This window comes from Scyliorhinus torazame, chromosome 10 (assembly GCF_047496885.1).
Source record: "Scyliorhinus torazame isolate Kashiwa2021f chromosome 10, sScyTor2.1, whole genome shotgun sequence".
NCBI classification, from domain to species: Eukaryota; Metazoa; Chordata; class Chondrichthyes; order Carcharhiniformes; family Scyliorhinidae; genus Scyliorhinus; species Scyliorhinus torazame.
The window spans coordinates 79,610,339-79,637,840 of record NC_092716.1 but is presented as its reverse complement, the minus strand read 5'-3'; the positions used below and the strand labels follow the sequence as shown (position 1 = coordinate 79,637,840).

The 27,502-nt window shown below is 49.0% G+C and overlaps 1 long non-coding RNA gene across 1 annotated transcript in view; it reads left to right on the top strand.

The window, feature by feature from the left end:
- Window positions 1–445: 445 nt before the first annotated feature.
- Window positions 446–27,502, top strand: part of LOC140430665 (uncharacterized) — a 69,822-nt gene continuing 42,765 nt past the window's right edge. Inside the window, exon 1 of the long non-coding RNA XR_011949495.1 lies at window positions 446–581. This is a non-coding gene — a long non-coding RNA (uncharacterized lncRNA). The remainder of the gene's footprint in view (window positions 582–27,502) is intronic.

The window sequence follows — 27,502 nt, the reverse complement described above, 5'->3', positions numbered from 1 at the left end:
TAAGGAGTTAATGTGTAATCAGTAGAATCAGATTATCACTAGAGGGCAATATCGACAGGACAAAAAAGCAACCGAATTCTGCTCCTCTCCCTCTTTTGGGTGTTCTGTAACGAGAGAGCAAGAGTGTAGATTAGCTCAGAGTGTTAATGTAGTTAAACATAGTTACTGTATTTAGATCTTGTTAACCTTACTGCTGATATTAATATTAAAGTAAAGAACTCACAAAATTATTGTTTTAGTTACTCAATAAATCTTTTGTTACTACTGGACGACTGAGTCTTTTTCATCAAGATTCAGAAAACCTCATCAACAACAGTATTGAGTAACGTACATTGCATTCAGCAGTATATCATAGCATACTACAGAAGTGTAATAAAACATTATGGAGTATTATTAAGTCATTTACACCATAATTTCCCCATTTTCTGTACTGCTCAAGGGATCCTGGGCGAATTTCACTGCCTTGTGCTGTTGGTAGCGGAGAGGCGGAGAATCCAGTGATTGTGAAGAAAATGGGATCGTGTTTCTGATTCTCCGCTCCCCTCGCTGACGTCAGGATCGAGGTTCGCGCCCCACGCCAGGTGAGTCGTTAAAACCCATTTGCATCTACTTAACAGCTGGGCATCATACTCTCCAGGCCCGGGTGATTCCCTGGTCCTTTGGGCTGGGAATCAAGTGGGCGAGAATCACTACAGGTTTTGACAAGTGGCCCTGATGCAGTGAACCTTGTGGTGGGCCAAGGGTTAACTCTTTATACGAATATAATAATAATCTTTATTGTCACAAGTAGGCTTACATTAACACTGCAATGAAGTTACTGTGAAAATCCCCTCGTCATCACATTCCGGCACCTGTTCTGGTAAACAGATGGAGAATTCAGAATGTCCAATTTATCTAACAGCACGTCTTTCGGGACTTGTAGGAGGAAACCGGAGCACCCGGAGGAAACCCACGCAGACACAGAAAGAATGTGCAGAATCCGCACAGACAGTGACCTAAGCCGGAATTGAACCTGGGATGTTGGCGCTGTAAAGCAACAATGCTAACCACTGTGCTACAGAGACACCCATTTAATCCCCAAAGTCCACCTGAGGGTCAGCCCTCTGCCCCCCCCCCCACCCCCTCTCCCACAATGCATACAAGCCTTCTTTTATTGGGGGAGCTTCCGGGGTCTCTTTTCTGGAAGACTTTGTGACAGGAGTCTCTCTTCTTGGGGCTCCCTGACAAGGTTGTCTTTTCTGGGGACTTCCTGACAAGGGTCTCTTTTCTGAGGGCTTCCTGGCAGGGCTGTCTTTTCTGGCAGACGTCGGGACAGGGTTTTTGGGGGAGGGGCACCTTATTTAGGGCGTCTCTGTGAGGGGAGTGCTTGATTTAGGGGATGTCTGTGGGGTGGGTGGGGGGGTGGGTCGAATCACCCCGTACTGGGGAGGGTGCATTCGAAACTCCAGGGGTGGGGGACTGATCTGCGCTGTGGAGACTGGACACAGTCCGCAGCCGCCACCCGAGGTAACGAAAACTGAGAGCACAAGTGAACCGCCATGAACTCGGCCCATCAGGGGCGGAGCATCGGGGGAGGGACTTCAGATGACATCCTGAGGCCATCCCAACGGCGTGCTGCATACTCCCCCATGACACCGTTTTGGAGGGGGCAAAGCATCCGAAAACAGGCGCCAATTCGGCCGCTGATCGCCAATTATGATATTGGCTTTGGGCAATGGAGAATCCCGCCCATAGTCCCCCAGATGGGAAATAGAGAAATACTATGTCAAAAGTGTGCCATTAAAATTGGACGAGACTCCAGAGAATTCCAGGCCAATGCTATATGGAAATCTCCCTACAGGGAGCTTTCAGCTTCTTTGTATTTTCTAAGAAAGCAAGTGGACATGCCTATATTAAATTGTATTTTATAAAAGGAATCTATGTGAGTATTTATTGATCAAAAATGGCACTTTTAACATGGTTTTCTCTTTAAGTTTGTTTTGTGGTTATTTTGTTCTGATTCAACTCCAATACAAATAGTGCAATCCATGCCTGCCAGGAAGAAAATGTTCCTGTGGGAAACGGGCTGCATCAGACAAGAAGATAATAATGGATAGAAAACAGGATGAGCAAATGATCCGAGGCCATTCAGAGGGGAGATCATTTATTTTTATGTAAAACAAAATTAGGTTATGATTTTGAAACCTGTCAAAACAAAAGATAAAATGGTTAAAAGGGAGAAAAAAAGAGACAGGATATCCACAAATGTAATTGGAACGTCATAGAATGTCTACAATTCAGACTGTCGGACCAATGGTGGCTCTCTGGAAGAGCAACTCAGTTAGCCCCAGTCCCTCACATTTTTCCCCGTAGCCCTGCAAATATTTTCTCTTGAAAGCCAAATCTGAAGCTGCCCCCAGCTCATTCTCAGACTATTTTCCTCATGTGTAGCTTGGTATCGTTTGGCGTTTGATCCTTCCATCACTGGGAACGACTTCTCCCTATCAACTCTGTGTAGACCGCTCATGATTTTGAGCACCTCAATCAAATTTCCTTTAAACCTTCTCTTCTCCAAGGAAAGCATCCCCAGCTTCTCCAGTCCCTCATCCCTGGAACCATTCTTTAAATTTTTTCTTTGTTGCATCCTCTCTAAAGCTCTGACCTCCTTGCTTTTGTTCTCTACGGCCTGAATTCGCATTCTGGGGTCAGGAGCGCAGAGTCAGGACATTCCTGGTTTCATCTGCACACTTTGGATTTCAGAAACCTACCTCGCCAAAATTACATGTTGAGGCAGCTGCCTCCATAAACCACAGATGTGCAATTTAAAACCTGCCCTTATCTGGCCATGTTACAGCCAGCCTTTTGAATAGCTCCTCTTTAGCAATGTTTTCCCCATTAAACTACCTCCTCTTTGGCAGTATCTCCTCCCTTAGATCGTAGATCATACAGTGCAGAAGGAGGCCATTCGGCCCATCCAGTCTGCACCGACCCACTTAAGCCCTCACTTCCACCCTATCCCCGTAACCCAATAACCCCTCCTAACCTTTTTTTGGACACTAAGGGCAATTTAGCATGGCCAATCCACCTAACCTGCAAGTCTTTGGACTGTGAGAGGAAACCGGGGCACCCGGTGGAAACCCACGCAGACATGGGGAGAACGTGCAGAGTCTGCACAGACAGTGACCCAGCGGGGAATCAAACCTGGGACCCTGGCGCTATGAAGCCACAGTGCTATCCACTTGTGCTACCGTGCTGCCGTGCTGCCCTTAGTAAAGACAGATGCAAAGTACTGACTCAGTACCTTAGCCATGCCCTCTGTCTCCATGTATATATTTCCCTTTTGGTCCTTAATTGGCCCCACTCCTCCCATTACCAGCTTTTGGATTCCATTTTAAGTTAGCTGCCAGTCTCTTCTCATACTTTCTCTTTGCTTATTTTTTTTTCACTTCTCCTATGAACTTTTAATATTCAGCCTGGTTCTCACTGTATTATCTATCTGACTTCTGTACTGTGTGTGGTGTTGGGTGCTCTGAGGTACAGACGAACCAACACGGTTGCGATTGGTACAACGCAGTTTTATTCCAACTAGTTATTTACACATCTGACTTGGTACTCAGCACGTGGTGACTGTGTGAGTGTCTTGTTAATGAGGTCCTGGCCTTGTCCTGTCTCCAGATGGACTGACCCGGAGGTGTCGTGTTTCTTGTCTTATACTGTGTCTGCTCTTGTCTGTGATTGGCTGTCATGTTATGTGTACTAATTGGTCTGTTGGTCTGTCTATCATGATGTGTGTTGTGATGTGTGTTTGAATATCATGACATCCCCCCTTTTTTACAAGATTATGTGCCTACGTGGTTATAAATATAAATGTGTCCTGAGTGCAGCTAAAGGTGTGTGTGCGTGATATTTACAGCATGTACATGTGGCGTAACTATATACAAGGGGCGATGTCAGGTGTGACATGCTAACGAGGTTGTACCATAACAAAACAAGAAGAACGTTGAAATTTGGATCGATCAAACTTCCTTCTCCTTCGGACGTTGTCTCCAGGGGCCAGGGAGGGAAGATCAGTTGCCCTTGTGTCGTACGATCTCTTCTGGCGATCGCGCTGCAGTTGCATCCTATGCAGTACCAGACCATGGTCTATTGTTGGTGCCAGGATGGAAGGCACCAGATCAGCAGCTGAAGCGGTGTGAATCGCTCCAGCACCCTGCTGGTCCCCTGTAGGGGCCAGAATTGCTGATCCTGGGGCCATGTTGACGCCGTCGAGAAACGCGACGGCATTTCCGACGGCGTCAACACTGAGCCTCAGGATCAGAGAATCCCGCCCAGTATGTGAGATGTCTGCAGCTGTGCTGGTGAGAGACCCGTGGCTAGTGGGGCCGAGCGATAGGCCAGCAGGGCGAGGTAGAAGTCCGATCTGGCAGCAGCAGCCTTGCAGAGGAGCCGCTTGGCAATGTGAACGCCCTTCTCCGCCTTTCCATTGGACTGGGGATGCAGAGGGCTGGACGTCACGTGTGTGAAGCCATATGAGGCCGCAAAGGACGACCATTCATGGCTGGCAAAACAGGGCCCATTGTCTAACATGACAGTCATCGGAATGCCGTGGCAAGCAAAGGTGTCTTTGCAGGCCCTGATGACAGCAGACGACGTCAGACCGTGCAGGCGTATGACTTCGGGGTAATTGGAGAAGTAGTCCACTATGATAACACAGTCCATGCCAAGCGCGTGAAATAGGTCGACACCCACCTTCGCCCAGGGGGACGTCACCAGCTCATGGGGCAGAAGCGTCTCAGGAGGTTGCGCCGGTTGAAACCTTTGGCAGGTTGTACAGTTAATCACCATGTTGGCAATATCGTCACTGATGCCCGGCCAGTAGACCGCCTCTCGGGCCCTCCGTCTGCACTTCTCGACCCCCAAGTGGCCTTCGTGTATTTGATCGAGAACCAGCTGGCGCATACTGTGCGGAATCACAATCCGGTCCAGCTTCAGAAGGATCCCATCAATGATGGCTCGGTCATCTCGTACATTATAGAACTGCAGGCACTGCCCTTTGAGCCATCCTCCCGTCATGTGGCGGATCACTCGCTGTAAAAGGGGGTCGGCCGCTGTCTCTCGGCGGATGCGGGCCAGACTGGAGTCGTCAGCCGGCAGATTTGCCGCTGTCAAGGCCACCTGTGCCTCGACCTGACATACGAACCCCTCCGCATCTGGCGGCGTGCTCACTGCTCTGGATAGGGCATCCGCCACGATGAGGTCCTTCCCTGGAGTGTAGACCAGTTGGAAGTCGTACCTCCTGAGTTTAAGTAGGATGCGCTGGAGGCGAGGGGTCATCTCGTTCAGGTCCTTGTTTATGATGCTGACCAGAGGGCGGTGGTCAGTTTCGACCGTGAACCGTGGAAGACCATAGACGTAATCGTGGAACTTGTCTAAACCGGTTAGCAAGCCCAGGCATTCTTTTTCAATCTGCGCGTAGCGCTGCTCTGTGGGGGTCATGGCCCGCGATGCATAGGCAACTGGGGCCCATGACGCCATGTCATCCCGCTGCAGGAGCACTGCTCCAATGCCGGATTGGCTGGCATCAGTTGAGATTTTGGTGGGACGAGACGTGTCGAAGTACGCCAACACTGGTGCCGTGGTGAGTTTGCATTTGAGCTCCTCCCATTCCAGCTGGTGTGTGTGTTGCCACTGGAACTCTGTAGATTTTTTGACGAGGTAAGGTTGGGAATGAATGAAATTCCCAATGGGAAGGAAGTTGACCATGCCAAGGAAGCGTAGGACAGCCTTCTTGTCGGCCGGCTACGGCATGGCTGTGATGGCGCTCACCTTGTCTGCATCCGGACGGACTCCTGACCGGGAGATATGGTCCCCCAGGAACTTCAATTCGGTCTGGCCAAAGGCGCACTTGGCTCGGTTGAGGCGCAGGCCGTTTTCCCATATGCGGGCAAAAACGCGTTGGAGACGATGTATGTGCTCCTGCGGTGTGGTGGACCAGATGATGACATCGTCCACATATACGCGTACCCCTTCGATGCCTTCCATCATCTGCTCCATGATTCTGTGGAAGACCTTGGATGCCGAGATGATGCCAAATGGCATCCGGTTGTAGCAGAATCTGCCGAAAGGGGTGTTGAAGGTACATAGCTTTCGGCTGGACGGGTCCAGTTGGATCTGCCAAAATCCTTTAGAAGCATCCAGTTTCGGGAATATCTTCGCCTGGGCCATTTCACTGGTGATCTCCTCCCGTTTGGGTATGGGATAATGTTCCCGCATAATGTTATTATTGAGGTCTTTGGGGTCTATACAGATGCAGAGCTCGCCAGAGGGCTTCTTGACACACACCATGGAGCTGACCCATGGCGTGGGCTCCGTGACCCTGGATAGGACCCCTTGGTCCTGGAGATCCTGCAGCTGCAGCTTGAGGCGGTCTTTAAGTGGCGCAGGAACCCTGCGAGGTGCGTGAACGACCGGGATGGCGTCCGGTTTGAGGCGAATTCGGTAAGTGTATAGCAGTGTTCCCATGCCTTCGAATGCCTCCTGGTTGTGGGCGAGGAGCGATTGGAGCTGTGCGTTGAACTCTGCATCTGGGAAGTCAGACGTGCCGTCTGGAGAGAGAGAGAGAATTTGTTGCACAAGGTGGAGAGGTTTACATGCCTGTGCGCCCAGCAGGGAGTCCTGCGATGAGCCAACTATCTCGAACGAGAGTGTGGCCGTGTGTGTTTTGTGTGTCACCTGGAGCTGGCAGAATCCCATGGCCGGGATAACGTTCCCGTTGTAGTCGACCATCTTGCACCGGGATGGCCGGATTGGTGGTCTGACCTTCATGGCGTAGAATGCTGACCGTGCTATGAGGTTGGCGGAGGCGCCAGTGTCCAGGCGGAAAGTGATCGGCGATCAGTTGACCGTCAGGGTGGCACTCCATTCATCGGCCGGATTGATGGTGTTGACCCGGTTCACATCAACGACCGCAACCCGGAAGGCGTCTTGGTCATCTGTGTTGACGGTTTGGATGTCGTGATGTGGAGGCTGGATGGTCCGCACGTGTCTGCGAGGTTGTCGGAGATGTGGAAGATCCACAGGTTGAGCCGCTCGACAGTAGGCAGCGTAGTGGCCCATCTTGCCACAGCGTAGGCATTGTCGGGTTTTTGCAGGACATTGCCCTTTTAAATGTGCAGCTCCACAGTTGCCGCACGTCATGACGTCATGGCGTTCGTTACGCCACTGCGCATGCGCAGTTCGGTCTTGCGTCGGGCGCGCCTGCGCAGCATGTCCCTCAGTGTTGCCGTAGGCTTTGGCGCGCACAAACGCGGGAGGCCTCAAAAAGCGCGCGAAATGGCCACCCTCGTCCGGGCCGCGGGCAGGGAGAAACTCGATTGCCTGGATGCGTTCGGCCTTGTGGGCAGCCTGGCTTGCTGATTCGATCGCTTGGGACCCCCTCCATGCCGATTCGGTCGCCTGAAATTGGGCATAGCGGCTGGTCGCATTTTCATGCAGGACACATGCTTCAACTGCAGATGCTAAGGTCAGGCCTTTAATTTTTAGAAGCTGCTGGCGTAGGCCACTGGAGGCAACGCCAAAAACGATCTGGTCCCGGATCATGGACTCTGAGGTGGTGTCGTAACCGCAGGACTGCGCGAGTATGCGGAGGTGCATCAGGAAGGACTGATAGAGCTCATCCTTACCTTTTAGGCGCTGCTGAAAGATATACCTCTCAAAGCTTTCATTGACCTCAACGTTGAAGTGCTTGTCGAGCTTGAGGAGAACCGTGTCATATTTAGATTTGTTCTCGCCTTCCGCGAACACCAAGGAGTTGTATACATCGATGGCGTGCTGACCTGCGGTAGTGAGGAGCATGGCAATCTTTGTTTCGTCCGAGGCGCCCTGTTTTTCATTGGCTCGCATGAACAGTTCGAATCGCTGCTTGAAGAGCTTCCAATTGGTGCCCAGGTTCCCAGCGACTTGCAATGGCTGCGGTTTGTTGTGGGTGTCCATGGCTCAGGATGGCAGATTTGCCGGTAAGTATCGATTCACTCACTGGTACCATGTGGTGTTGGGTGCTCTGAGGTACAGACGAACCAACACGGTTGCGATTGGTACAACGCAGTTTTATTCCAACTAGTTATTTACACATCTGACTTGGTACTCAGCACGAGGTGACTGTGTGAGTGTCTTGTTAATGAGGTCCTGGCCTTGTCCTGTCTCCAGATGGACTGACCCGGAGGTGTCGTGTTTCTTGTCTTATACTGTGTCTGCTCTTGTCTGTGATTGGCTGTCGTGTTATGTGTGCTAATTGGTCTGTTGGTCTGTCTATCATGATGTGTGTGTTGTGATGTGTGTTTGAATATCATGACAATGTGGACCTTTTTCTGTTTCACCTTACTTTCTGTCTCTTTAGTCACCCATTGAGTCTGGCTTTGTCTGTCTTACTTCCCCCCCTTGTGAGAATATTCTTTGTCTGTACCCAAAACATCCCCACTTTAAAGACAGCCCATTGTACTGCTACAGTTTTGCCTGACTGTCTTTGATTCAAATTTGCCTAAATCTTATCCATTCTCACCCCACTGATTTAGGTTGGCTATGATCCCATACTGCCACTTGATTCATTTTACCAACCACATTTCCCAGAACCAGATCCAACAATGCCTCTTTCTTCTATGGTCTGAAAACATACTGATCTCCTGAACACACTTCAAAAGTTCTTACCCCTCTCTGTCCTTTTCACTATTACTATCCCAGTCTTTATTAGAATATTTAAAGTCACCCATTATAACTAGTCCACAAATATTTCCCACTTTCTGCAATTTCTTTGTAATTGTTTCCCTCTATATCTTTCCCATTAGTTAGTGGCCTATAATATAATAGTCCCTGTAATGTAATGGTGTATATTTTCTTCCTTAGCTCAAACCAAATAGATGCTATCCTCACCCCTCATGGACACCATGAGCTCCATTTTCACATAACATTGGAGGCAGGAACGGTTGTTGGTGTGATTTAAAGATATGTTCCTAGAGGGCTGCACTGGATTCTGTGTGTCCGGAATGGGCTACAGTTTTCAAAGGGCCCGCAGAGGGCCTGCAAACTCACTTGCTGCCAATTAACAGCCCTTTAAGCTCTTTAAGTAGCTTTCTAAGGGGCCTGTCCAAAACAGAAGGGGATTTTCAAACGTTTTGCAGGTGAAGCCAAACATTCTGGTGTATCTTAGCACAACAGTTGTCAGGATCACCACGGGGAAAAGAAAGTTTGTAAGCGGTCAACAGTGTCAGATTGAATGCTGTACCTCGACTTCGCATCCATGGCCCCTGTGTGGCTCTTTTGTCGTCCTGATTCTGTTATGAAAGGCAGCCGCAGCTCCCCACCATGGCTGCCACCTGCCTTTGCTGCTGGCACCAGACTGGCAGCTCCCATTATCTGGAGGCACTGCCACCTCTAATTAGATTCTGAGTTCGTCACCTGCTCAATCAGGCTATTTACATTTTAAAATACCACTGGCAGAATGATGCAGTTCAGATGTGGGAGTTGCGACCTGGAATTCATCCCAGTGTCAGGTTCTTGACTCCTCTTGGAAAGTCTGACCCTATCTATCACCAGCCCTTTAATAAATAAACGCTAACACCATTCAGTCCTTACCTTTCATGAACAACGTGTATCCTAGTACCCAGACCTGCCCATTTCTGAGCCCAATGTCTATTATCACCACAGAATAATATTCCCACTCGGCTATTTGCAACTGTAGCTCACGTACCTTATTTACCACATGAATCCTTTTCCTTGTTTCTGCAGAATGATCAAGTTGGTCTATTTTGCATGTGTATTGTTGCAGCAAGGAAAAGCTGTCTTTTTAACACGGGCGATTTCAAAGGACAAATAATGATAATGCAGAAAAGCTTTTAATGGCCACAGCAGTCTTTTATTTTTGCTACCAATGGAAAAGCAGCTTTGCTTTATACCCTTTTGTGATTCATAGGACTCTATTATCATGCAGTGATAAAGAACAACTGATCCCCAGAGTGGGCTATTGTTCATCATTTTAAAGCCTTTGTTCATAAAACAAGATCATTGCAGCTTTGAAGTCACAACATGGTATTCACTGCTTTGAATACATATTACAGTAGTTTGAGTGTTTTTGGTGTGTTCTGTACTTACCTTCGCGACAGCAACTTCTGTCCTAGTGGATATTGATTGTCTGCATATTCCATGCTGTTCCTCATTTTTGATAGAAAGGTGCCTCCACCGATAGGGTTAATAATTGTAACATAATTACTCCAAGCCTAGTGAGAAATAATTGTTTTCATTGCAATTCCTGCTTCAATAGACTCACGTTAATAAGACGCATCACTCATTTCCTCGCGTTCCTGATGTTTAGCTGCAATATTGATCATAAGTTAGGAAGTCACTCAACTTCCATTTTAAACCGTGTTGTGAATCTATACTCGCTGCACTGGCTGTCAACTTGCTCCACAGGCCATGATTATCAAAAGAAAAGCCACCAGACCAGCTGTCCCAGCTTTCTGCTGACATAATTTAAACATGCTCGCCATCCTCCCTGGCCTATCCAACTCCAATAGTGCACCCACATGAATAGTCTAATTCTCTAATATAGACCTTGATCAAATCTCATTGTCGCCTTTTCTAAAGTGAAATAAAACTCGAGAAGCTAAAAGTGGTGATTATGGTTAGCTGCTGGCTTTCATCTGAAACTTTACAATATCTTCAACATCATCTAATGTATGAGAGAACAAACATTTTGCGTAATATTCTAGAGTAGGCCTATAAGCTCTTGGACAATTACTATATAATGCCTTTTATTCATCCTCCTAATCTATTTTCTTCTGTCGTAGTCCCATGGCATTGATCGTAAGCCTTTAAAGATCCTTGTACTGAAACGTCAAGCTCACATTCACACTCTATAGTGTTAGGCTCAGAACCTGGCATTGTATGCGTATTAGTACTTATATTATCTCTATTGAATAACATCTGCAAGATACATCTTGGCCATTCATATTCTTGTAGACATCTCTGAATCTTTGTATCACCTGCAGTCTTGTAGCCTTTGTCCAAATTATAACAATAATCTTTATTAGTGTCACAAGTAGGCTTACATAAACACTGCAGTGAAGTTCTGTGAAAATCCCCTAGTCGCCACACTCCGGTGCCTGTTCGGGTATACTGAGGGAAAATTTAGAATGTCCAAATCACCTAACAAGCATGTCTTTCAGGACTTTGTGGGAGGAAACCGGAGCATCCGGAGGAAACCCATGTAGACATGGTGAGAACGTGCAGACTCCACACAGATAGTGACCCAAGCCGGGAATTGAACCCGGGTCCCTGGCGCTATGAAGCAACAGTGCTAACCACTGTGCTACCATGCAATTGACCAAAACTGTGAATAGCAGTGATCGATAAAAGTATGAAGGCAATAGATAGGATAGATGCAGGGAGGTTATTTCCACTGGCGGGTGAAAGCAGAACTAGGGGGCATAGCCTCAAAATAAGGAGAAGTAGATTTAGGACTGAGTTTAGGAGAAACTTCTTCAGCCAAAGGGTTGTGAATCTATGGAATTCCTTGCCCAGTGAACCAGTGCTCCTTCATTAAATGTTTTCAAGATAAAGATAGATAGTTTTTGAAGAATAAAGGGATTAAGGGTTATGGTGTTCAGGTGGGAAAGTGGAGCTGAGTCCCCAAAAGATCAGACATGATCTCATTGAATGGTGGAGCAGGCTCGAGGGGCCAGATGGCCTACTCCTGCTCCTAGTTCTTATGTTCTTATGTTCTTCTGATTCCAAAATTGCCCCTGCATAACTCCACGAGTAACCAGACCCCACAGAGAACCTCGACCATCAATACCATTTTTCAGTCTACAAGAATATGCGGCCAAGATTTTAACCATCCCAAGATTACCCCCGCTGATCTTCCAAGATTCTTGGTAGTTCATTGTGCGGCATCTCTAAAAAGTTTTTTAAAAATCCAGGTATATAATATCATTAAGACTACTTGCATTTACCAATCTAGTAATAGCCTCAAAAAATTTAATCAGATTGGTATAACCCATTCTCTCTCTCATGGTCAGTCAGATGATCAATAATGCTCCCTTCGCAATCATCTCACAATAAAAGTCAAGCTAATTATTCTATAATTACTAGATTCTGCCTTGTCGACTTGCTTGAATATTGTCACCACACAGGTCTTCCTCCCTCCATGACAACTGTTCAGAACTGTAGCAAAATGCTAAATATATGAGCAAAGGGCTATATGAACACAGTTCCCAAGTCTTTGAACACCCTTGTGTGAATGTCAACAGGACCAGCAGCTGTCCAACGATGTGCAGGCTTGGTGGATTGACCATGGGGAATGCTCAGGGTTCTGGGGATAGGGTGGGGCAGTGGGATTAAGTAGAGTGCTCTTTCGCAGGATTGGTGCAGACTTGATGGACCGAATAGCCTTTTTCTGCACTGTAGGGATTCTATGGATTCTAGGGAGCTGTTTTGAGACCACTGATACTATTATATGAACAGGAGTAGGCCATTCAGCCCCTCCAACCTGTTCTAGCCTTCAACAAGAACATGGATGGTCGATGTCTTTATGCTATAAACCTGTCTTCGATCCAGGGTTATATCCGCATCCACTTTTACAATTTCATGGAAGACACTGGGTGGGATTCTCCCAGCCCTGGGCCGGGCCGGAGAATCCCCGACGCCGGCACACGATTCTCCACAGAACGGAGAATCGGCGCCATTGGCGCTGGTGTGGTTGGCGCGGCGCCATTCGCGTGCCACTCTACTCGGCTGGCCCGCCGATTCTCCTGCCCAGATGGGCCGAGTGGCCATAACAAAGAGACGAGTCCCGCCAGCGCCGTTCTAACCTGCTCTGGCCAGCGGGACTTCGGTGTGGAAGGGTCGGGTGGCGGCCTGTGGGGAGGGGGAGGGGGTCCGACCCCGGGGGTGGCCTTCGATGTGGCTTGGCCCGCGATCGGGGCCCACCGATCGGCGGACTGGCCTCTGTGGCTGGGGGCCTCCTTTCCTACGCGCCGGCCCCTGTAGTCCTGCGCCATGTTGTGTCGGGGCCGGCGCGTTGAAGGAGGCCATTGCGCATGTCCTCGTTGGCAGCGGCGCAACTGCGCATGCATGGATCCCGCGCCGCACAGGTCGTGCCGGGATCAGCAGCTGGAGCGGCGCGAACCGCTCCAGCGCCATGCTGGCCGCCTGTAGGGGCCAGAATTAGTACTGGGAGTGGCCTGTTCACGCCGTCGTAAAACGCAACGGTGTTTACGACGGCGTGCACACTCTGCCGCGGGATTGGAGAATCCCGCCCACTGTATTATTGGTAAATGAGCATTGCCCACTGGAGTGAAGACTCATTCCAGGGTGCCATTTGGAATCTCTAGCATGTTCCAAAATTCCACTGATAGTCTAGTCTGAGGAATCCTTCAGTTCTTCTATGCAGTTCTTAATAACTCCCTGACTCCTAAAGAAGCTGAAGAAGAGTTTACCATTGTTACTGTAGTTATCCACTGTCTTCCACTCCAATTACTTTTTAAATCCATGGAAGCAACTTTTATTGTTTTTAACTGAGCTTGATACATATCCTGCTCTCCTGAAAACAATTTTATTTTAGTCTATAAAATCTTTCTGGTTTAAATCTGATCACAGGCCAGCACGGTGGCGCAGTGGTTAGCATTGCTGCCTCACGGCACGAGGTCCCAGGTTCGTTCCCGGCTCTGGGTCACTGTCCGTGTGGAGTTTGCACATTCTCCCCGTGTTTGCGTGGGTTTCGCCCCCACAACCCAAAGATGTGCAGGATAGGTGAATTGGCCACGCTAAATTGCCCCTTAATTGGTACTCTAACTTTTTTTAAAAAAGAAATCCAGAAACCTGCTTTAAAAAATGGCTTGAATTTATGTTGTGCCTTTTACCTACTCGGGACATTCCAATTAAGTACTTTTTGAAGCGTAGACACTCACGTCCGGTATGTAAAGCAGCATCTATGGGAAGGACCCACCAACAACAATGTTATAAATGATCGGAAGAAGCTGTTTTTCTTTAGTGATGTTGGTTGTGGAATACATGTTGGCTAGGACACCAGGGAGATACTCTTTATCTTCTTTGAAATAGTGCCAAGAGACCTTTTACACCCACTTAAGAGGGCAGAGGGGTCTTGGATTTTATCCCTCTTGTGAAAAAGGCCTCCCACAGTATTGCATGGGAATTTGAGACTGGATCATGCTTTAAGAAGGGCCCATAATTTTGGCTCTGGGAATATCCATGCCTTCCTTTCAGATTAACGCGGTTTTAAAGGCATTCCATTGGTAACCTCTCCTCCTCATAGTTTGCCAATCAGATTAAAGTCTTTTTTTTTAAACAACCAATTTTATTGAGGTATTTTAGGCATATAGAAAAAATTACAAACAAAAAAAGAAGTCAAGACACAAATTCCACATTAAACATAATTCAAACGCGGCTCTGTTCACGCACGGATCTGCCTCAATATCCCCCTACTCTACTCTACTCTACCCTGGCACCCCCCTACTCTCTCCTGTCCCCCCTCCCCCTGCTGATGCGTACTCCTCTGCGAAGAAGTCAATAAATGGCTGCCACCTTCGGGCGAACCCTAATAGTGAACCTCTCAAGGCGAACTTGACTTTCTCTAGGCCAAGAAAGCTCGCCATGTCCGATAGGCATACCTCAGCCCTCGGGGGCTTTCAGTCACTCCATGCTAACAGAATTCGTCGCCGGGCTACCAGGGAAGCAAAGGCCAGAACGTCGGCCTCCCTCTCTTCCTGGACTCCCAGGTCCTCCGAATCTCCAAAGATTGTCACCTCCGGGCTCATTACCACCTCAGTTTTCAACACCCGGGACATGACATCTGCGAATCCCTGCCAATACCCCCCAAGTATAGGGCACGACCAGAACACATGTACATGGTTAGCCGGCCCTCTGGCGCATCTAGCACACTTGTCCTCCAGCCCGAAGGATTTACTCATCCGGGCCTCCGTCATGTGGGCCAAGTTCACAACCTTAAACTGGATCAGGCTGAGCCTGGCGCATGTTGCGGTCGTCTTTACTCTGCTCAGGGCTTCTGCCCAAATACCGTCCTCCAGCTACCCCCCGAGCACCTCCTCCCACTTAAGCTTCAGGTCCTTGGTCTGCGTATCCTCAGCTCCCATTAGCTCCTTGTATTCGCCTGAGACTCTACCCTCTCCCACCTCTTCCCTAGAAACTACCCTGTCCTGCCTCCACTTTGGCAGGAGACGTGGGAAGGACGGCACCAGTCTGCGTACAAAATCCCTCACCTGCAAGTATCTAAAGTCGTTCCCTCTCATCAGCCCAAACTTCTCCTCCAGCGCCCTCATGCTCGGAAAGCTCCCTTCCAGGAACAGATCCCCCATTCTCACAATCCCCGCCCTCCTCCACAGTCGATACCTCCTGTCCATGTTCCCCGGGGCAAATCGGTGGTTGCCGCAGATTGGGCTCCACACCGATGCTCTTACCTCCCCTAGCTGCCTCCTCCACTGGCCCCAGATCCGAAGAGCCGCCTCCACTATCGGGCTGGTGGAGTACCGTGCCGGCGGAAGTGGCAGAGGTGCCGTGACCAGGGCTGCTAAGCTAGTGCCCCTGCACGAAGCAACCTCCATCCGCTCCCAAACCGACCCCGCACCCACCATCCATTTCCTTATCTTCGCTATGTTGGCCGCCCAGTAATAGTTGCTGAAGTTCGGCAACGCCAGCCCCCCTTCTCCTCTGTTCCTTTCAAGCATCACCCTCTTCACCCGCGGGGACTTCCCTGCCCAGAATAATTTTATTCAGCCTCTTAAAGAAGGACCGCGGGATAAAGATGGGTAGACACTGAAAAACAAACAGGAACCACGGGAGAATCGTCATCTTAACAGTCTGCACCCTCCCCGCCAATGACAGCGGGAGCGCATCCCACCTCCGGACCTCCTCCCTCACTCGTTCCACCAGTCAGGACAGGTTGAGCTTGTGCAACCTGCCCCAGTCCCGTGCCACCTGAATCCCCAAATATCGGAAACTCTCCCCCACTAGCCTGAACGGCAACCCCTTCAGCCTACTCTCCTGCCCCCTCGCCTGAATTACAAACAACTCGCTCTTAGCCATGTTCAGTTTGTATCTGGAGAACCGGCCAAATTCCCTCAGGGTTGCCATAATACCGTCCATCACCACCATTGGATCCGATACATATGACAGCAGATCGTCTGCGTATAACGAGACTCTATGTTCCACTCCCCCCCGGACCAGCCCTTTTAAGGGGCTGGTTTAGCACAAGGCTAAATAACTGGCTTTGAAAGCAGACCAAGGCAGGCCAACAGCACGGTTCAATTCCCATACCAGCCTCCCCGAACAGGCGCCGGAATGTGGCGACTTTGAAGCCTACTTGTGACAATAAGCGATTTTTAAAAAACATTTTTTTCCAGCCCCTTGAAGCTCTCAGTGCAATTGCGAGCGGCTCTATGGCCAGCGCAAACAGCAGTGGGGAGAGAGGGCAGCCCTGTCTTGTCCCATGATGCAGTTTAAAGTAGTCTGATGTCGTCCTGTTCGTCCTTACACTTGCCTCCGGGGCCTGATACAATAGCCTAACCCCGTCCCAAACCCGAACCGTCCTTGTACCTCCCACAGATAATCCCACTCGACCCGGTCAAAAGCCTTTTCCGCATCCATGGCTACCTCTATCTCTACCTCCCTACTCTCCGGGAGCATCATAATCACGTTGAGCAGCCTTCTTATGTTGGCCACCAGCTGCCTCCCCTTTACAAACCCGGTTTGATCCTCCACAATTACATCGGTACACAGTCCTCAATTCTAGTCGCCAAAATCTTGGCCAACTTGCTGTCTACGTTGATCAAAGAGATCGGCCTGTATGACCCACAAGCCTCCGGGTCCTTATCCCGTTTCAGAATGAGCGAGGTGGTGGCCTGTGACATCGTCGGGGGTAAACTCCCTCTGTCTCTTGCCTCGTTAAAGACCCTGACCAGCACCGGCCCCACTATCCCGGCAAATGTTTTGTAAAACTCCACCCGATACCCGTCCGGCCCCGGGGCTTTACCCGACTGTATGACCTTCAGACCCCCCAATACCTCTTCGATCCTGACCAGGGCCCCCAGTCCGTCCACCAACCCCCTCCCCACTCTTGGGAAAGTCAGTCCGTCCAAGAATCGCCTCATCCCCCCCGGTCCCTCGGGTGGTTCTGAAGTGTACAGCTTCCTATAAAAGTCCCTAAAGACCTTGTTCAGCCCTGCCGGGTCACCCACTAGATTACCTACCCCATCCACTACCCTCCCTGTTTCCCTAGCCACTTCCCTCTTCCTCAGTTGCTGCGCAAGCATTCTACTGGCCTTCTCCCCATGCTCATAAATCGCGCCTTTTACCTGTCTAAGCTGCTCTACAGCCTTGGCTGTAGTCAGCACCCCAAATTCGGCCTCCAGCCTCTGTCATTTCCTGAGTAACGCTGGCCTCGGGGATTCCGCGTAACTCCTGTCCGTCCATAGAATTTCCTTAATCAGTCGGTCCGTCTCTGCCCTATCTGTCCTGTCCCTGTACGCCCGGATTGAAATCAGCTCCCCTCTCACCACTGCTTTTAGTGCCTCCCAGAGCACCACTGCCGAGACTTCTCCAGTATCGTTCACCTGCAGGTAATTCCGCATGCATTTCCTCAGCCTCTCGCACACCGCCTCGTCCGCGAGTAGTCCAACTTCCAGCCTCCATGGTGGGCGCTGAAAGCTGTCCTTACAAAACTGCAGTTCTACCCAGTGCGGAGCATGGTCCGATATGCCAATTGCCGTATATTCTGCCCCCACCATTCTGGCCAGCATGTCCCTACTCACAACAAAGTAGTCAATTCGGGAATACACCTTGTGGACGTGGGAGTAGTACGAGAACTCCCTCGCCGTCGGTCGGCTAAATCTACACGGATCTGCTCCCCCCATTTGCTCCATGAACCTTCTCAGTTCCTTTGCCATCGCTGGCAACCTGCCTGTTCTTGAGCATGACCGGTCCAGGCTCGGGTCCAGGACTGTATTAAAGTCCCCGCCCATGATCAGCTTACGCGAGTCCAAGTCGGGGATCCTCCCTAGTATCCTCCTAATAAAATCCACATCGTCCCAATTAGGGGCATACGCACTGACCAGGACTACTCTCACCCCTTCCAGCTTACCCCTCACCATAACAAACCTGCCACCCCCATCCACGACTGTGCCCTCCGTCTCAAATTGTACCCTTTTATTAATCAGGATCGCAACCCCCCTCGTCTTAGAATCAAGCCCCGAATGAAAGACCTGACTGACCCAGCCCTTCCTTATCCTAACCTGGTCTGCCACTTTCAGCTGCATCTCCTGCAACAAGACTATGTCCGCCTTCAGAACCCGCAGATGCGCAAACACACACACACTCTTCACTGGCCCGTTTAACCCTCTAACGTTCCAGGTGATCAGCCTGGTTGGGGGGCACTTTGCCCCCCCCCTTTGCCGATCAGCCATCCCCTTTCCTTGGCCAGCCCCCCAGCCGTGTGTCGCGCTTCCTCTGGCCCGCCTCCTAGCCGGCTCCACCCATGACCTCCTCACTATTACCATGCCCAGTTTCAATCCCGTCAGCAGAACAACTCCCCCTCTTCCCCCTAGCAACACCATCTTATCACCTAACCCCTGCCCTAATCTAACTGGATGGACACCCCCCATCTCGGCTCCCATTGACTAGCTGCACTCAGCTAGCCTGGCGCTCCCAGCCTGGGCTCCAGCCCATCTCCCACCGATTGTTCCCAGTCACCCATCCCCCCGACCCCTCCACATCACTTCCCCAGATCAGCCCTACTTAAGCAAACACTCCGTACAAGTCATAAATAACCCCCACAATTGCACAATTCAAGTTAAACAAGAAAAAAAGAGATAAGAAATAACCGTCCCTCTTCAGTCCTTCCCATACAGACGCAGAAAGAACATTGCACAAAGTCCCCCTGAAGCATCCATTTTAACCCAACCCTTTTAACTGTTTTCTTTATTAATTCCCCCCCCAGCCAAACTCCAACTAAGCAAAGAGCCCAAACAGGAAACATTCAGGTAAACCACGCAAAGAGCACGCAAAAAACCACAACAAAAAAACAAAAAGATACATCCCAAATCGGGAGAGACACCACATATACTTAAAAGCTCTAACATGAGTCCAAACGCCCTCAGCTCAGGGCCAGCCCTTGCTTCTTAACGAAGTCCATCGCTTCTTCAGGTTCCTCGAAATAGTGGTGCTGACCCTCATACGTAACCCACAGTCACGCCGGAAAAAGCAGCCCGAATTTCACCTTGTTTTTGTACAGTATCTCCTTCACCTGCCTGTAGCCTCCCCTCCTCCTGGCCACCTCAGCGCCCAAATCTTGGTAAACACGCAGGGTGGTATTGTCCCAAGTACAGCTGTGTGTGCTCTTTGCCCATTGCAGCACCCGTTCCTTGTCCAGGTATCTGTGAAAGCGTACCACCATCGTTCGTGGGGGACCCCCTTGTCGCGGCTGCCTCACCTGCACTCTGTGTGCCCTGTCCACCACCGGCGGGCACGAGAACACCTCGTTCCCCAGCAACTTCTGAAACATAACCCCCACATACGCAGCAGCGTCCAGCCCCTCTGCCCCCTCTGAGAGGCCTACGATTCTCACGTTCTGCCGGCGAGATCTGTTGTCCAGGTCCTCCAGCTTTTCCAGAAGCAGTTTTTGCTGGTCCCTCAACCTCCGAATCTCCACATCCACCACCGTTTGAAAGTCAGCCTGCTCCTCCACTGACTTCTCCAACTGCTGGAGCTTCTCAGCCTGATCATCCGCCTTTTTCCCATCTGATCAATCGACTTCTGAAGCGGCTCCAAGTTGTCACGCTTCAGAGCCAAAAAGCCCTCCCGCATAGTCTGCAGCAGCTGCTCCATTGTGGGCTGGGCTGTTGGCTCCTTGCTCTGAACACCAGCCATGCTGGTCTCTCTCACAACCTCCACTGTGCCCTTACTCGACCATTTCTTCTGCTGTTTACGGTCCCTCCGGCTTCTTAGGTCCATACAATTCTGTATGGGTCCAGTGCCTGAGTACTATTGCTTTCCAGTTCCGCGCTCAAAAGCGCAAAAAAGTCAGGGGAAAAGGTCCAAAAATCCGACCGAAACGGGAGCCACCAAATGTGCGACCTACTCCCTCATGGCCGCCACCGGAAGTCTCCAATCAGATTAAAGTTATCTGTTACCGTTGCAAAGTTAGCTCTCAAGAAAGCCGGAACATGCATTTAAATGTTGTTAACTGTTGTTTGGCTGATCAAGTTAAATCAAGTAAGATTGTGGCCACTGTTACCTAGGTATCCCCTACATAGAGGTACTGTTAAAATGATACCCATGCTAATAGACATTTGGTAGTACAGAACTGGAGTATTGCTGAAAAAGGAGACATGCCAAAGTTTTTTGTCTTGCACTCACCAGGACACTGCAAGAATCCTAACATAAGGGGAAAACAACAATTTATACTGTATGAGAAGAGAGTGTTGATTGATTGGCAAGTGGATGCTAAATTACCATCAACTGGTGCATACTCCACGGCAACACCTCTATCAATCAGAATCCACTTGTCAACCAATCAGCATTCTCTTCTTATACAGTATACAAGTGGGGGTAAGTTTAAGTGGAGAATTGGATAATCGTTAACCAGTTGTATTTGTTGCATATTTCATTTAAAAAATATATATATATTTATTAAAGTTTTTTAACACAATTTTTCTCCCTTACAAACAATAACCCCCCCCCCCCCGCCCCCCCACCCGTAACAAAAAAAAACAAGAAATCGCGCAGAGCAAGATATATACATGGCAAAATGATATATTTGCACAGCTTTGTACACTGGCCCTCACCCGTACGTGCCAGTTTCCCCAACCCTTCATGTTATCTCTTGCTCATCCACCCTCCCAGGCAGTCCCCCCTTTCCCCCCCCTCTCCCAGGACGTCCCCCCCCCCCCCCCGCCAAGGTTGCTGCTGCTGCTGACCGACCTTCCTCTAACGCTCCGCGAGATAGTCTAAGAACGGTTGCCACCGCCTGTAGAACCCCTGCGCAGACCCTCTCAAGGCGAACTTAATCCTCTCCAACTTTAGGAACCCAGCCATATCATTTATCCAGGCCTCCAGGCTGGGGGGCTTCGCCTCCTTCCACATTAGCAAGATCCTTCGCCGGGCTACTAGGGACGTAAAGGCCAGAATGCCGGCCTCTTTCGCCTCCTGCACTCCCGGTTCGTCCACTACTCCAAATATTGCTAGCCCCCAGCTTGGCTTGACCCGGACTTTCACCACCTGAGATATTGCTCCCGCCACTCCTCTCCACAACCCCTCCAGTACCGGGCATGACCAAAACATATGGACATGGTTCGCCGGGCTCCCTGAGCACCTTCCACATCTGTCCTCTACCCCAAAGAACCTACTCGACCTCACCCCCGTCAAGTGCGCTCTGTGGACCACATTAAATTCTACCAGGCTGAGCCTGGCACACGAGGAGGAGGAATTAACCCTACCTAGGGCATCAGCCCACAGACCTTCCTCGATCTCCTCCCCCAGCTCCTCCTCCCATTTACCCTTCAACTCTTCTACCAGCATTTCCCCCTCTTCTTTCAACTCCTGGTGTATTTCCGACACCTTGCCCTCCCCGACCCATACACCCGAGATCACCCTATCTTGAACTTCTTGTGCCGGGAGCAACGGGAAATCCCTCACCTGTAGCCTCGCAAAAGCCCTCACCTGCATATATCTAAAGGCATTTCCCAGGGGTAACTCAAACTTCTCCTCCAGTGCCCTAGGCTCGCAAACGTCCCGTCGATGAACAGGTCCCCCATTCTTCCAATCCCCGCCCGATGCCAGCTCTGGAACCCCCCGTCCATCTTCCCCGGGACAAACCGGTGGTTACCCCTGATGCTCCGATGCTCCCATTTCACCCCGGTGCCGTCTCCACTGGCCCCAGATCCTTAGCGTTGCCGCCACCACCGGGCTCATGGTATACTTTGTCGGCGAGAGTGGCAGCGGTGCCGTCACCAACGCCCCCAGGCTCGTTCCTTTACAGGACACCATCTCCATCCTCTTCCATGCCGCCCCCTCTCCCTCCATAACCACTTGCGGATCATCGCCACATTTGCTGCCCAGTAGTAGCTCCCCAGGGTTGGCAGCGCCAACCCTCCTCGGTCCCTACTGCGTTCCAGGAACCCTCTCCTTACTCTCGGGGTCTTATTCGCCCACACAAACCACATAATACTCCTGCCTACTCTCTTAAAAAAGGCCTTAGTGATCATGATGGGAAGGCACTGAAACACAAACAGAAACCTCGGAAGGACCACCATTTTGACCCACTGCACTCTACCCGCCAGTGAGAGCGGTAACATGTCCCCATCTTTTGAAATCCTCCTCCATTTGCTCCACCAACCTCGTCAGATTCAGTTTATGTAGGGTCCCCCAACTCCTGGCTATCTGGATCCCCAGATACCGAAAGCTCCCCTCCGCCCTCCTCAGCGGTAGGTCCCCTATCCCTCTTTCTTGGTCTGTTGCATATTTCATGATAGTTCTTGTTACTAATAAACAGTAATTGTGTTTAAACTTACAAACCTGGTGACTGTAATTTTTGGGCAGCCAAGGGCCAAAACCCTGGGTATTTGTCGAAGAATTATTTGTTAAATCACTTATGTTGCGACTCCGGGTCAAGTGGGACTGGAATTGACTGCGCACTAGCCCAGGGTGTTGTAACATCTTAAAGTGACAGGCACCTCAATCCACTACAGTTATGATCATAATAATAATTAAAATGATTAACTACGATACTATGAGACCTTAGCTAATTGTTAAAGGAAGTACCAGTCTGCTGGTTAGAGGTCTGATGAATGAATTAAATGTCAAACTAAAAAGACAATTTGATCTTGAAAGGCTAATGGCCAGTAACTTCAGAGATGCAAGGTGTTTTAAGGGCATCACAAAGATGTGCTGGGGAACAGCCCCAATCCTGCCCACTTACCTTACAAACCAACCTTCTTCCTGGCTTTTGAAAGAGACTTCCTTGGCTCCGACTCTCCAGCCCTTGACACAAGGCCCCAGGAGCATGCTGCAATAGACAGTTCTCACCCGGCCTGAGTCAAAAGGTCAGACTCTGGCTGCCACTCCATGGAGGTTTATGCCCCTCATCACATTGATATATCGACAAAAAATGCTGGAAATGCTCAGCAGGTCTAGCATCAGTGGAGAGTGAAACAGCGTTATGTTTCGAGCTGCCTACCTTTCGTCAGAACAGAAAGGTCATCGACCTGAAACACTGTTTCTCTCTCCTCAGATGCAGCTTAACCTATCAAACATTCCCAGCACTTTTTGTTTTGATTTCAGATTTCCAGCATGTGCCGTATTTTGCTTTTGTTACACTGATGCTTTCTTGTGTATCAGGCTAAGACATATGCTGTTGAAAAGCAGAGCGAGATATATCCTGCAGGTAATATTTGACCTGAGAATGTTCAGTGCAGATACTTTGTACATAAATTGGGGAAAATATCCTAATATTGATAACTAACATACCCGATGAATGGAAAAGTTCCACACTAAAAAAAAAGTGTTTTTGATGATCATTAGCTGGTTTAAACATTATTGTACTCCCAAGAAACAGATAGTGCTACTTCTGGCTGCCTTGGGTATTATCCAATGATATTTAATTTCTGGTGGAAGGACATTTCACCAGAGACTTGATCAACAATTGAACACTCGCTGCAGTCAAAAGAATTGGAAAAAGCACAAACAGCGATCTTGGACGTGGCTGAATTCCACAAACACAAATGCAGACAGGCTAAAGATTCTGATGGCTGGAAGAAATATCTAGCAGCGGTTTCAAAGTGATGGGAGTCTCAACATGGTGGAAATGTAGCTGGATAGTAATTGTTGTCATTGGCAAATGTTGTCCACACTGCCAAAGATTTTAAAATACCTTGCCTAATGATTAAACAACAATTTATTAAAACATTTCAGTATTAAAAATAATGCTTGGTCAATCAACCATACATTATTCACTCTATAAGCAATAATGACACTACTTACAGATAGGGAATTGAGAAAGTCAAAAAATAAGTAATCGTGATTTTGTAATTTTATATCACAATTGAATTTTTCTCAATTATGAATTAATGACGAAATTCAATGTATCATCGACTTCCGAATTTAACTCGCTGATTAACAAATCAATAAATATATTCACATCTATCTGATTAACAAATATAGAAAATATATGTTCAATAAGTAAGTTTTAATAAATGATTTCAGTTTTTGTTGGGTGCATTTGTGGACCTTTCACACTATCACTACTTGGGTGGCAAACGGAGAGAACACAGACTCAGATGAGGATCTCGACAGGGCAGTGTTGAGCCTGTACACTGAGAGACTGAGTGGATTGGCTGGCCTATCAGGCAGGTCCCTGCCACTGTCAAGGAGCATGGATGAGTCCAGTTCCAATTTAGAAGCGGGCATGGCGCAGGGGTTACCCTCTCCATCGCTTCTGTTTAATCTCCCTCCTGTATTGCAGAACCCCCGCCCCAACCAGGCAATATAATTGCAACCCCATATCTGTTGCATCTTTTGTGCAGCCTACTCCTCTGCACCCCCTCCAAAACCATTCGTGAATGCAATCCTTAGCAAATGCAGCAACACACCATAATACCTCCAAGACATCCCAAAGTACTTCCAGGCACTTTGCAATAGTAATAGTTCTTTTAAAATCACCTTTGCTGTAATTTGACTAGCCTTTAAATATCCTTAGTGTGAGGCCCATCTTGCTGCAGAATTCCTGTTATTTGTTAATTAATCCACAAGGGCCCAAATGAAGAATTTTGCCACCACATCAGCTACTTTAGCTGCCTGACATCAGGATAGCGTTGATGCAAGGCTTTGCTATACATGTTATGGAGATCCACATGTGTGCCCTTTCCCTTACAGAATGTCATGCAGTTTGCACAGTTAACAGTCAATGGCACAAGGCACCACAAAAGTTATGCTAGGCCTCTACAGCACTGCCTGCATTTGCAATCCTGCAACAAGGACAGCATCATTTCACTTTGCAGACTAAGCCTGACAGAGAAAGTAGCGTATTTGTTGCATCTATTTGTGCTGCCTTTTAAAACAGATCCCTCAACTGTGTCACATAGAGTTTGTACTAAACAGGTGACTTTAAGTCTAACCTGTGACATTAGGAGAGACAAACACAATTTTTAATTTAAATTAAAAAGATAATAATATTGGAATGAAACCACAAGATGCACAAACTTTGGTCTCTAGTGCACTAACTCCTGTATTTGTCTTGGTTCATTTAAAAATCACTCCAACTCAATTTTAAGATGCACCCTGTACCACTGAAAGATGAAGCACACAGGACAATTTTGCAATGAAGGACATGCAGGGATTTAGTGGTATCCAGCTTGCATGGCCTCTAAAAGCTCCTTATAAATTCAAATCATTCCGGGTTCATTGTTAAGGCTGCTATTCGTGAATGTTCTTCCCTTCTCATTACCAGCACCATTCCAAGCATGTTAAAAAGGTTGTATAGAATAATCCATCTCTGCGAACTCTGTGCTCAATTAACATAATTGGCATAATAAATTTGCACAGTATGATTGGATTATTTTGCTGTAATGATTTAGTTTTGATTTTAGAAATAATTTTGTACAAACGAATGTAACGTGATGAATCCTCCATATCCAAATAGTGAGAGGAATGAATGCACAGTAAATATGAAAAGGTGTGCTTTGGGGGTTGGAGATTGTTGACTTTTGTCCACAAGGAGTCCAAAAGTGTTGGAGCAACCATTGTTGCCTCCCCACAGCTGGGTGGCCAGAGCTATTCATAGGGCCAGGTCTCATTTGAATGTAACTGTCGAGCTCCGGGCATGAAAAGAGCATTCCACTGCAACTTGCTGGTTGTGAGGTGGTGGGGATTAGCTGGATCCTTTGCTGAGAGGGCTGGCAGACCAGGCAACAACAATGGGATCTAATCTCAGGTGGGCTCTGCAAGAGCCCGCACAAGGCTACAGCGTCCTGTTGGAGCTGGGTGAGCATTCCTACTCTCCGGGTTCGACCAAAACAACTTTAGGTCCTTTTGTGAAGCACTACCAGAGGCCTGGTTGGCTGTTCGCCACTTGGTGCAAATGGTCAGAGTGTGCATAGTGCACAGTCTGCCTAGAAAACTGATTTGCAGATGTAAAAACCTGACATTAGGGCAGCATGGTAGCACAGTGGTTAGCAAGTTGCTTCACAGCTCCAGGGTCCCAGGTTCGATTCCCGGCTTGGGTCACTGTCTGTGTGGAGTCTGCACGTTTTCCCCGTGTCTGCGTGGGTTTCCTCCGGGTGCTCCGGTTTCCTCCCACAGTCCAAAGATGTGCAGGTTAGGTGGCTTGGCCATGATAAATTGGCCCCTTAGTGTCCCAAAATGTTAGGTGGGGTTACTGGGTTACGGGGATAGGGTGGAGGTGTGCACTTAAGTGGGGTGCTCTTTCCAAGGGCCGGTGCAGACTCGATGGGCCGAATAGCCTCCTTCTGCACTGTAAATTCTATGATTCTATGACATGAGAACGCTGGGTTTGCTGTTCACCAATTTGCAGGTCAGTATGAAGATACCATGTGATGTACCATGGGTGTTAATGCGTAGCAACGGTGTGCTGTCCCCTTCAATTTTCAGCTGCCATGCTCGTGAGAAACAGATAAATGATGGCTGCATATCGCTCCTGACACGTTTAGTTACCTTGGCAACGACACACCATAATTCTTAAAAAGCCAAACTATTTAAATATCGGGCACCATATAAAATCTTAACCAATGTATTTTGCATATAAAATTCTTCTCCTCTGTTAGACTTATAGGGTGCAATTTAATGGCCGGATTGTGCTTAAGCAAGAGCATGAGAGGTTGTTAAATCGTGGGAGAGGCCAAAAACGAGAACCGCAGACTCGATGGGCCAAATGGCCTCCTTCTGCACTGTAAATTCTATGATTCTATGAACACTGTGGGAGGCAACACCTAGGACGCAGTGGCCAACATCTGAACACCTAGGGGCTGGGTCCCAGCACTGGGGCCATTTCAGTGACCAGAGGGTGAGTGTCTGCACCCGGCCCAGATAGCGTTACGTGCGGGTATCTGGGGTACAGAGTCTGGGGTACAGGGTCTGGAATCCGGTGATCAGGGGGCCCTGTTGTGGCTGGGGGTGCGAGCGGGTCGGATGGGAGGACTGGAGGGGGGGGGGGGGGGAGCAATGCGGAGATTGGTGGGTCCTAATCTGGAAGACACCACTGGTTGTTCGTCTGACACCCTCTCCAATTCCTCACAGATATTGCACGGGAAGGGCGATATCTTGGACTCCCAGAACCTGCTCTAGTGGTGCTGCTGACAGGCCAGTAGCCAGACTCCGGAGAAGGCGGCGGCTCTTGTGCAGGGCCCCGTGCTCAGCCATGGCAACCGTCACTAACTGAGCCACGCCTTCGACACCTCTACTCATGCTGCCGACGTCGTGCACCAGGCTCTCC